The 12,817-nt window shown below is 39.3% G+C and overlaps 1 protein-coding gene across 1 annotated transcript in view; it reads left to right on the top strand.

The window, feature by feature from the left end:
- MSRB3 (methionine sulfoxide reductase B3) overlaps positions 1 to 12,817 on the top strand; it is a 155,472-nt gene that overhangs the window by 262 nt on the left and 142,393 nt on the right. The window lies entirely within an intron of this gene.

The following is a 12,817-nucleotide window of genomic DNA, read 5'->3' as shown; positions in this document are numbered from 1 at the left end:
GGCCCCCCCCCCCCCCACCTCGTCTCCTGAGCCGAGGAGGGGCGCGGGCGGTGAGGGGCGGATGGAAGGAGGGCAGGGCTGGCTTCGCCCCCGCCGACGGGAGGCGTCTGGCAGCGTGGCTGACACCTTATCCCGTCCCAGGAGCGAACCTGAGCCCGAGGGAGGCTCTCGAGCGACGCGGGCGCCCGAGGGAGGGGCGGCCGGGGCAGGGACGCCGCCCCCAGCTGGAGAGGGCGCGGGGCCCGCGGCGGGGGCCATCCCGGAGTCCCCTTCCCCGCGCTGGGCGGCCCCGCCGCCGCGGCCGCTCAGATAACGGGCCTGGACGCGTGGGAACGGCCAGCCAGGCCAGCGCCTTCCGCCGCGCGCCTGGGAGGGGAGTGGGGCGCCCGGCGGCTGGGGGGGCAGCGGCGGGCCCGCGGAGACTAGGGGTGCACCCAGAGGCGCACCGCAGCCCGCGCCGCGGGGTCAGGCTCTCGCGGGCCCGGTAGGTGTCTTAATAGGCCAAAACCGAGCAAAACCCCGAATTTTACAGGTACCAGTTTTGTTTTGTATTTGAGCGGAAAAAAATGCATCCGAGTCTGGTTTGTTAAGTTTCACCCTGGACTATTTACAAGTATATGATCGAAAGGTGCCATTCCTGCCTTATTTGGTTTATATGCTCGTTTGATATAAGCTGTCAAATGGGGGTAATTTTGCAGTCTTAACAGGATGATTTTTAAAGATAGTTTTCTTTAAATCATGTGGAAAATATCAGTGTGGAATTTTTTTAACATAAGGTTACTATAAAAAGTAATTATTTCAAAGTACAAATGTAGAGTTTAAGGTAAATGTGAAATTGCACGAACTTCTATATTTGTGATGAGTATCTAGTCATCTCACTTCTTAATTTTATCTGGAATGGAAGAACAGAAAATATAATTCCTCGGAGTTGAGATTTCTTAGGAAATTTTAGTTTGCTTTTGTTTTTGCCACCAATAGAGTAAACTGTCAAAATATGATATGGCTAACAACTAGGACTTTAAATTAGTTGAAAGCTGACTCTACTAAGCATAGATTATATTCAACAACCTCTGGTCTATCGCTTCATGTTTCCATTTGCATTGCTGGTGGCAAAATAGATTTTTAAAAAACAGTTTTGTCTGTAAAATAATCTTTAGGATTCATGTAATTTATAAAATTGTCAATTCAGATTGATGGGAGATTTTAAAAATATTTAGTATTTATCGATGTTAATTTAAGTAATAATACCAATTTCATGTTTGCTTCTAATTAATATTGTTTTTCAAGAAGACCTACTTTTTAATGGATTTATATTTTAGGAGTTACTTTAGTAGCACTTCTTGGGGAACACAACAGGTTCTGTCTTCACATTTTATCAGCAGTCTTCTAAAATATTCTGTGCTGAACGATAAAGGGTAGATTGTAACTGCCAGAGATTATCTGTTGTTTTTTCTTTTTGCCCTCCCTCAGTGATGTGTTGACTTACCTAATACTTGTGGTCAAGCAGCCCTTGAAGACCCAAATCCATAGTGCTATGGCCCCTTGCCAGAAGTTTTGAAAACCAAGTTTATATTTTGGACCATTTAAAGATTTATTCTTTTAATTTTGGTCCCAACTGACATATTAGTCTAATTTCTGGTGATTTTTATTAGGGCCCTATGTAAATGTCTGGATTTTTTAATATTAAAATAAGCATCTCTCTGCCATTGAGAATTTTGTCACAGTGCCTAAACTGCCTGTCTGCCAAGGTTGCAAGCATACAACCATGTAGGTTCTGAATCAACACACAGTATTTTGGCTTTTCAAGGTGCTTGGTCTAATATCTTAACTGAAATGTTAACCCATTTGGTCAGAAATCTTTACCCTTTTGCTAAACTTAAGTAACAAGAATATCCAAAAAATATCTCAACAGTAGTTTTCATAGATTTTTCTAATACAATTTTTCTTTTATAATTAAAAATAAATTTTCAACCATTAGAGCAGCTTTAGGAAATAATGCTTTTTGATTCTGTCATAATCTGGTCACAGTCCCTTTGATTTTTTTCTCACCTGTGTTACTATAGTTAGGGATTTGGTTGATAAATTTGGTTTTGATATTTAGCTTCCTTCCCTGTAAAATGATGAAGTTGGACAGAGTCTCCATGTCCCTTCCACCTCTAGGATCCTGTAATATTGTTTTTGTTTATATAATCCTGCAGAGCCATCCACTACATTGGTTCAAACTTCTGATTGTCAACTCTGACTTGCTATACTTGTTTAACTGCTTTACTTGTAGTCAGATCTGATGGGTGCGGATCCAGCTTTGGGGAGACTGGATCTGTCTCAGGAAAGTCTTGATACCTGGCATATCACACAGATGCACACACCTGGACAGAGTTCCATGATATTAAGCTTCTGTTAACTTTTTTCCCCTTATCTAATAGCAGGAAGTGCTGGTTATGTCATAGGGTAAATAGTTAAGCCAAGCCCTAAGATGGTTTGATATTCAGTTTTGGATTTGGGTCTGGGCTAGGGATACCACTGGAGAGCACCCAAACTTTGTGTGGTTGGGTGCTAATTACTTGGGGCATTCCAGACGAAATGCCCTATATTCAGTTATGACCTTTTTCTCATGCCTTAGAGGAGACTGAATTGGACCTACCCATCGGGTTTATTCAGAATTAAATCGGCTTTGGGTAGGAGGGTAATCAGATAGCTATTTAATTTACTAGTTGTTAAGCATCTCTGGTTGCTGTACAATTATCTCAAGGCTTTACCTTGAATATTCCTATATTTTCTCCTTCCTGGGGATGATGGGTTTTTCCCTTTAAAAATGCCCAGCAGGGCTTCCCTGGTGGCGCAGTGGTTGAGAGACTGCCTGCCGATGCAGGGGACACGGGTTCGTGCCCCAGTCAGGGAAGATCCCACATGCCGTGGAGCGGCTGGGCCCGTGAGCCATGGCCGCTGAGCCTGCGCATCCGGAGCCTGTGCTCCGCAACGGGAGAGGCCGCAGCAGTGAGAGGCCCGCGTACAGCACACACACACAAAAAAGTGCTCAGCATAATCCTGTATCTCTGTTCACATATTTGTCTGTATAGCATACCAAAGTCATATTTATGGCTTTTAAGGAAATACAAATGAAAAGAAAGTATAGGAAAGGTAGATCAGTAATAAATCAACCAGTTGACCTTATGAAGGATTTTGGTTATTGCCGCATTTAAGGTTCTGTTCCAAGTAACACAAATGAACTTGAACTAGTTTTAGGAAAAAGAAAGAAAGACAGGGATTTGATGGAAGCCAAATGCACGCAGACCTTATTAGGGACCAGGGACTGGAAAACCTGGAATTTTCTCTGTCTCTAGTCTTTGCATTTCTTTGCTTCATTGTTCTCTCTTTGCTGACCTTTTTTTTTTTTCCTTTTTTTTCCTGTGTTCACAGTTGTATGTGGCTGCTCAGCAGCTGCTGGGTATTTAGGTGTCCCTCAGTTCCAAGCACGGGGAGAGACTAAATCAATAAGCCTTGACCCTGAATTCCTGAGAGAAAGAACCTGATAGACATAGCTTGGGTCACATGGTTGATCTAGATTTTCTCTATGGTCTCTTCTAATTCTAGACTTCTTTGTACTACGCAAGGTGCGTAGTACAAAGTGCAAACATTTACATGGTTTGACTTTGCATTTTTCAATTTTATATTATGGGGTTATTAGTTCTTAAAATGTGTGTATAATTTTCTCTTGGTTGCAATGTGTGCATAGAAGAGTGTGTCACCTTCAGTGGATCCTAAGATGTAGAGCTGTTCATTCATACTGCTGCAGGAATGCTGAAGAGCCAGGCTCTGGGGAGTAAATTGAGTGTAGCACCACATTCAGGATTCAACGCATCTCAGGATCCAACTGAGTTGTGAATATCCTGTTTAATAACAACTGATCCATCCTGCAGATAATCATCTGCATATTTTCAGGAATTAATTGAAGTAAAACATAGGGTTGTGTTTTTTTTTGCGGCACACGGGCCTCTCACTGCTGGGATCTTCCCTGCATCGGCAGGCGGACTCTCAACCACTGCGCCACCAGGGAAGCCCAAAACATGGTTTTAATTCATTAAAACTATGTAAGTGATCATTAGAGACTTTCAAAATAGTAATAGTTTAGGCACCCAGAGTTCATCAGGTTTTTTTTTTTTCCCTATTTCTCACACTTCTAGCATTTTCCACCTCTACCTTTCCTTTATCTGCTGCCTGGAATACCTTTCTGTCATAACCTGTTGAAGTCCTTATGGTCTCTGTTGCATGGTATTTTGTGAAGCTTTCTGCGTCTCTTAGAATTTCTCATTTCCTTATGCTTCTAAGACATTTTTACCTCTATTGGAGCACGGTTTTACCATCTTGCATTATAAAGTCCATATGTGTTCATATTCTTCACTGGACTGTAAGTTTTATGAGAACGATGAATCATCTCGAAGAACTCTGGTAGACTGTTAGCATCCATTGTCCCAGGTAAAATGCTTTCAACCTTTCAAATGTTCTGAAGCGTTTATGGCGTCCTGCTTGTCACTACCTTTTTCTTTTGACGTTGGAGCTCAGTCACACGGCTCTTCTTTGTTGGGGTTCTTGTCTGTTTTCTAGATTTTACAGGCTTTTCCATGAATATGCTAATTTCCTGTGTGAGAATCAACTATATAGAATGATAGGATGTTTTCCTATAAATTGAGATGGCGTGGGGAAGGAGAATATAGCAAACTCATGTGGAAGGAAATCAACTTTTGTCGAGTACCCAATGTTTACCAGATCAGATTGGGCAGGTGTAGAAAATAATTGGAGCGTATATGAGGGGGAATAGTGCGAAAATAAAGTATAAAGATGGAAAATTAGGTTTGGCCTAGAACATGGAAGGCTTTTAATGCTGGACTAGGAAATTTGGACTGGGTTAGTAAGCTATGAGATTGAAGTTTTTTTGGTGCTGGAAATGTCATAATCAGAGTTGAATTATGGGATATATTATCTAATAATTCAGAGGATGAATTGAATTGGGAAAGAAACAATTGGACTAATAAAGAAAAGTTATAAGGGTTTTTGTTAGAGAATGAAGACGTAAACTAGGGTAGTGACAATAGGATTGGAGAAGTATTGCTAAAGCAAATTAGACAGAGAGAAACAGTTAATTGGATGTGGGGAAAGAGAGGGATGAATAAAAGGTGATGGTAAGATGTTAAGCCTGGGTGATTAGGAGAAGTGAACTCAGAGCAGGTTTATAGGTGGGGGTAAAAAGTAAGTTGTGTTTTAGATCTACTGCATTTGAGGCACTGGAAGAATATGCATGTGGAGATGTGTGGTGGAATTAGAAATGTGAGGCTGTAACTGGAGAGATTGGAGCTGGAGATGAAATGTATGTGAGTAAGGGAAGTTAAAAATAAAGGGGAGAAGAAGAATTTGTCGACTGGAGTAAGAGCAAGGGCACAGGAAAAGTATCATAAAGAAGATATAGTTTGGTCTGGCTTTGAAAGATGCCCAGGTAGTACATGGCGTTCTGTCCATGATCTTTCCTTGTTTAGGGGACACCGCATTTACTCCCTCCACAGTTAGTGCCTGGGAAACACTGAACAAAGGGTGCTGCAGCCAGAATGACCTTCCTAACCTGCAGAATTGTTGCTACTACTTCTTTGTTTAACCCCCTCCCGTGGCTTCTTAAGATAAGGGACTAACTCCTTAAAAGTCTTCATCATCACCAAGCTCCTCTGTGCTCTGGGCCTCCTACAAGTTGTTCAGTTGGCCTTGAACACACATTCTGCTCAGTCTCCTCCCCGTTCCTCCCTTTACCTTCCCCAAGAATGTGAAGCAGATACGATTCCCACCAGGAGGAGGACTCTTTGGCCCTTTTTGTCCTTTATGGGCAGTTTTTATTGCCATGGTCAGGTTCTTATCCATACAATAATTATTGACCATTTCCTAATCTATAATAAAATAATTTATAATAAATCACATCCCTCCCCCTTTCTTACAGAATGCTTTGCTTCTCTTATCTCTTCAAGTGTCACCTGCAAGGTTCTTGCACTTGAATTGGCCACCCTGGCCACAGTACCCTGACTCTGATGCTTGGCTGTGGTAGCCTGGAGCAGCACTGTGACCTGGCATTTGTATAATTGGGTTGCCCAGCTGTGTGCTGATTTGGAAACAGCGAGACGATTTCTTGTACCTGACTTTCTGAAGGAAAGTGGAGGGAATTTATTGGGTTGGCCAAAAGGTTCATTCGTTTTTTTCTGTAAGATGGCTCTAGTAGCACTTAGTTGTCTTCAACTTCATTCGAAACAATTTTGTTAGAGTGTATGTGACAGCTGTCATTATCAACGTGCATTTTAAAAAAGACATCAAAATTGGTGAATTTTTTGTGTAGCCATTTTAATATTGAAAATGGAAAAGCAACATGTTTGGCATATTATGGTTTATTATTTCAAGAAAGGTAAAAACGCAACTGAAACGCAGAAAAAGATCTGTGCAGTGTATGGAGAAGGTGCTGTGACTGACGGAACGCATCAAAAGTGGTTTGCGAAGTTTCGTGCTGGAGATTTCTCTCTGGACAATGCTCCACGGTCAGGTAGGCCAGCTGAAGTTGATAGCGAGCAAATCGAAACAGTAAGTGAGAACAATCAATGTTATACCATGCAAGAGATAGCTGACATACTCAAAATTTACCCAAATCAAGCGCTGAAAATCATTTGCACCAGCTTGGTTATGTTAATCGCTTTGATGTTTGGGTTCCACATAAGTTAAGTGAAAAAAACCCTTCTTGACCATATTTTCACATGAGTCTCCACTTAAACAAAATGAAAATGTTTCTTTTTTAAAACAAATTGTGACGGGCAATGAAAAGTGGATACTGTACAATAACGTGGAATGGAAGAGATCGTGCGGCAGGCGAAATGAACCACCACCAACCACACCAAAGGCCAGTCTTCATCCAAAGAATATGATATTGTGTATATGGTGGGATTGGAAGGGAGTCCTCTATTATGAGCTCCTTCCAGAAAACCAGACGATTAATTCCAACTGCTCCCAGTTAGACCAACTGAAAGCAGCACTCAGTGAAAAGCGGCCAGAATTAGTCAACAGAAAATGCATAATCTTCCATCAGGATAACACAAGACCGCATGTTTCTTTGATGACTAAGCAAAAGCTGTTACAGCTTAGCTGGGAAGTTCTGACTCATCCGCCTATTCACCAGACATTGCACCTTCAGATTTCCATTTATTTCGGTCTTTACAAAATTCTCTTAATGGAAAAAATTTCAATTCCCTGGAATACTGTAAAAGGCACCTGGAACAGTTCTTTGCTCAAAAAGATAAAAAGTTTTAGGAAGATGGAATTACGAAGTTGCCTGAAAAATGGCAGAAGGTAGTGGAACAAAAGGATGAATACATTGTTCAATACAGTTCTTGGTGAAAATGAAAAATGAGGCTCTTATTTTTACTTAAAAACCGAAGGCACTTTTTGGTCAACCCAATACTTCATTGAGAGGACTTATTTGCACCGACTGTAAATAAAGGTTTGTAAATTATGGAGATGACTGCAGGTGAAATAGAGAAACAATTCTGGTAGAGGAAATGTGTTCTCAGGGCCTAGCTTCCTGACCAACGGTCTATCCTGGTTCTAAGTTTCTAAAAATAGTACTTGTTCCTAATGCTCGTTCAAAGTGACCTGTTTATGTTCAATGTACAGGATTAAGAGTAATTTCTAACTCATTTCAAAAAAGGGGACCCTCCCATGTGCTAGTAGTTGTGCTTTTAGTAGCTGTTGACTGAGAAAATACTAGCAAAAATCCACTGTAAAAATTTGAGTTTTTTTTTTTAATATAAAAGCATTATCATATGTTTGGAAAGTATACATATGTGGAAATTATGACTCACAGAGTCTATAGACAACACTTGATTTCTTGCTTTGTGGATCCTCTCAGGGAGGTTCTGGTCTCAACCTTCAGCAACTCCTTGTCGTCTCCCTTTAGAGTGTGGGGGAGACTTTTGTTTGAAAATTTGAGCTGTAGCTGAACTTTTGCAATGACAAGAAAACTTCTCAACATCTTCTTTCAATAGCAATTGCCTGTTTTATGCCAGGCAATGTACTTTATGCTAAAGCCGGGCTATTATGTAGTCTCAGGGATTAGTACATGAACACTTTTCAAAAATTATATTTTCAGGTATATAAGCATCATTTTTAGGGCTATCGTGCTATTATAAAGGTGAAAATTAGTAGATGATTTGCATGCAAGTACATATCTTCTGCAGTCTCTGTTATGGCCATGGAATAACTAGCTTCTATTACTATAAATTACACAGTGAATTTTTATGGTTTGTTGGGTCAGTTATTTTATTTAAAGGCAAAAACAAAAATCCAAACAAAACAAAACCAGCCAGTCCTTCAGAACTTATGTTAAGGCCACATTGAAAATAAGCCCATGCTGCATGTTAGAGTCCTTAAAAAAGATCAGGACAGCCCTTGTATAAATCCTAGAGCCCTGAATTTTACATTATTCTTTCATTTCTCTTGCTTCTATTGTGTTTAGTTGTCAGAGAGAGAATCTGGGCTTGGTTGCTGTTGAGAGAGATCTATAGTGACTATTGTAGGTGGATACTTCTTTTATCTTAGATTACTAGTGTGAAGTAAGGAAAGGTAGGGCCATGTCTCCCAGTACACAGTATAAGAGAATAGATAGGACAGTGGGTGAGGGGCCACAAGTGGTCTTGGAGCTCTAGGCTGACAGTTGTTAAGTGTGAAAAAAAAAAGTGCATGCATTGTTGTCCTTGTTCCTGATTTCTTGTGTGTGAATATGCCTTCTAGTCAGATCACCCTAAGGGGCTGGGAAGAGGATGGGGGGGGTGAAGGCAGAGGGTGTTTACCTGTGTGCAGAATCAGTTGAAAAATTGCAGACTCATTAGCATATCTGCATTCTTGTGTATATGTTCATGTCACAGGGGAGTCAGCATAGTCACTGGATAGCGACTTGGAAGACTGGGTTTCCTAGTCCTGCTCTTGCCTAAGGCATTTTAACTCTGTGCCTCAGTTCTCACATCTGCAAATTGAACGAATTCAGATGGGCAATACCTGATGTTGCTTTTGCATTCTATAATTCTATAGAATGATTCTATAATTCTATAGAATGATTCTATAATCTCTGGGTTGTCTAAAAGTCTTCAAGTACCTTTCATAATTTTTAATGGGAGTGACATGATTAATAAATTATGCAAAATTGTGTTCTCTTGTTATGTTTGGTTCAAGCTGTTTATTTTGTGGAACTAAATATAAAGGTTATTCTGAGACTAAGATCCTATATTTGAACCTTGTAGCCTAGTGTAATTTGATCCATAAGCAAAGTTACATAACCCTTTTAAAGATTTAGTATTGATTTAGAGGATAGGTTACAATGTATTAGAAGCATCATATTTGCTATCCCATCTAAAGTAATGGCATTAAGCAGGAGAAATTATGTTGGTTGTTCTAAATGTACAGCTAGGAATTGCTTAATTAGGCGTGGTGATCTATCTCAGATGGGAAAAGTCCTCTTTTATCAGGGTACACTGCCAGTGGAATTTGCCTTTGACCATATATATCCTAGAAATATATTTAACTCTTAAAACTAGTTAATTTGGTCTTATCATTAAAGAAGAAAATCTCTTCCCTTTAGCTTTAAAGAAAAAAAACTTTACTAATTTGAGAGGTTAAAAAAGGTTTTCTCTTGCCTTTAAAATGTATTAGTAAGTTTTTCCCTTTTTATTATAAAATATTTCACCCACACAAAAAGAATACATAACGCCTATGCAAGTTATGAAGAATAATTTCCAAAAGTCTGGGTACCCCCACTCAGCTTCAGGAATGGAATGTTGAAGCTGTGACCTTCACCAGTCCTATCTTCCCTTTACTTAGAAGTACTCACAGTCATGCATTTTGTGATTATCACTTAACACAAATGATAACTGATAAGCTCTTGCTTTCTTTATAGGTTTACCATAGATGTAGCCCTACATATTTTATTGTTTAGTTTTGCATGTTTTGGAACGCTACGTAAATGGTATTATCTGCTGTATAACTTCCATAAGCTCTTGCTGATAAGCTCTTGCTTTTTCCCCCCATGACATTATATTTGTATTATCCATATTGGTGTATATAACTCTATTTTTTTTAGAGATTAGCATTTCTTTTATTATCTATATGTTTTTCTACTTTTTATTTATTTCTGCTCCTTGCACATTTACCTGTTAGGCTTCTTGTATTTTCCAGTGGATCAAATCTTTGTATTTTCTCCCATTGGTTTTATGCTTCATTATCCATATATCAAATAATAATAATAACGATAATGATAATAAATAGCAAATACAAACAAATGTTACTATGTGCCAGGCACTAGTTTAAGTATTTACTGTTTACATATATTAACTCATTTAATGCTCGTGGTAGCTTTATCAAGGCTGTACTATATTATTATGATAGTTCATATATTAAGATTAGTACCTGAGGCATTCCATCATTTGAATCCAGGCAGTCTGGCTCCAGAGTCCGTGCTCTTCATCATTACACTATTCTGACTCACTCCTTATATAGCCGTTTCTTTAGATTACATTTTTTCCCATTTAACTTTTTAAGGTATTAAAATGTTTTTGTGACATTTCAAAAAGAATGACCATAGTGTGATGTTCAGATTGGTTCTCCTGTACAATACCAGTTGCTTAAAGTCATGCCAGTTTAATTTGTGTCATGGTTAGACCATGACTTTTTTATACAGGTGTGGTTTTTTCCCCCCATTTTCTGGGGTTTATTATTGCTTTTTTCTTTCTTTTTTCTAATTAGAAGAAAAAAAGCATGCCTTCTTCATTATCCTTCTAAAATCAGTTTTTTACTTTTGGTGTGTGGTTTGGAATTGATTCCGTTGATTCCCTATGCTAATTTGGGCCAGTTTCTTCATATTTGGACAATGACATCCTCTTTTAAAAAATACGTGAGTGACCTTATATGAATCACTTAATCTTCCTGAGCCTTGGATTTCCCAACTAAGCTGTTTTGTTAGGTATGATTATTTTAGTAATCAGACATATGTGACTTCCTGTGTGTGTGATATAACCAAATGTGAAATAACCAAGAGAGATCATGTAGGAAAATAATTAAAGGGAAGTTCTTGATAGTGATTAGAAATTGCTGATTTTCCCCAACCCCTTAAATTACAGAGCAAAAAACTTTGGCATAGAGAGAGAAAATCCCTTTGTATCCTTACTTTCTTGGTATAGCTGTAATTTTTTCCTAAATTGATTAATTTCCTAATTAATTAAATTTTCTCTTACATTCAGTTACTTCACAATTTTTTAAGGTTTCCCTAAACTCTTGGATAATCTCCTAATATTCCTCATTTAAATATGCTCAAATTTCTCTCATCTTAAAAAACAAACAAAAAGCCTACTCAGCCTGTCATCCTCTGTGACAAAGTTGTTTTACAAGTTGTTCACATCCTTGCTGTCACTCTTTTTCTGTCATCCATCCAAAAATATGTATTGAGTTAGATATATGATCTTAGGCAAATTAATTAAGTCATCTGTGCCTCAGTTTCTTCACTTGCAGAATGGGGATAGTAGTGTTCCTACCACATGGACTGTTGTAATCGTTAGATGAGATAGCATATGTGAGTCACTTAGCACAGAGTCTTCCACAGAGTTAATTCACAGTAAACGTTAGCTAGCAACTTCATCATCACCATCCTAGTCTCATCATTATCATTGTCGTTCTGGAACAACACTCTCCTTGACCTCTGCCTTCTTTGGCCACTGCTCCTTCATCTTCTTTACTAGTTCTTTCTCTTCTAGCTCACCTCCAAATGTGGAGGTTCCTCAGGGCTCTGACATTTTCTTTTCTCATTTTACACATTTTCTTAGGCAATCTTATTTACTCCATGGCTTCAGTTCCATTTGATAAATTAACTCCCCCCAAATTTACCGACAACCTAGTTCTGTACCTAAGCTACAGTCCTATATATCCACTTTCTTCTATAGCATCTCCATTTGGTTGCTTGTGTGTACCTTCAACATGTTCAAAACTTATTTTTTTTTTTTTTTTTTTGCCCACGCTTAAGTCTCCCACCTTGTTCCCTAGCTTAGTAAATGGTATTGCTAAGTGCCCAGTTCCTTGAGCCAGAACTGGAGTCCTCTTAATTTTTTTTCCCTGTCTCACGCCCTGTATGAATCGTGTGCCTAGATTTCTACAGTAGCTTCCCAGTTAGTCTCACTACCTCTGTTCTGATGCCACCCCCATCCATTTTCCACCTTTTAGTCATGGCAGTCTTTTAAATTCAAAGATCTGATCATGTTACTCTCCTTCGATTACTTCTCTTTCTTTTTAGGATGAAGTTCCAAATTCTTATAATAGCTTCAAGATTTGTTTCTGCCTACCTCGTCAGCCTCGTCATCTCCCCCATCTGTTCCTCACTTACACCTTCCAGCCACCCTGCTCTTCTTTCATAACCTTCAGTGGGTTACACACACTCTTATCTCAGGGCTACTGCTCATCTTTTTCTTTGTCTGGTACACTTCTTTCCTCATTCTTAATCTGAGCAACACATTCTTATCCTTCATTCTTAGTTTAAATATTACTACCTGCAGGAAGGCTTTCTTATGCCTCCCAAACTAGACTACTTCCCTCTGTTATATAGGATCTTTATTCCCTTTCTGCTTCTCCGTGATCCTTATTGTACTAGCTAATACTATCATTCTTACAAAAATGTCAGCTTCATGGTGGCAGGGACCATGGCATCTTATTTCTCACTTTGTTCCCAGCATCTGTTTGTTAAGTAGAGTAAGAGATGGATGCAGCG

The sequence above is a fragment of the Neophocaena asiaeorientalis genome, unplaced genomic scaffold, assembly GCF_003031525.2.
Source record: "Neophocaena asiaeorientalis asiaeorientalis breed wild unplaced genomic scaffold, Neophocaena_asiaeorientalis_V1.1 scaffold134, whole genome shotgun sequence".
Taxonomy (NCBI): Eukaryota; Metazoa; Chordata; class Mammalia; order Artiodactyla; family Phocoenidae; genus Neophocaena; species Neophocaena asiaeorientalis.
This window is presented reverse-complemented; position numbering and strand designations above follow the sequence as displayed.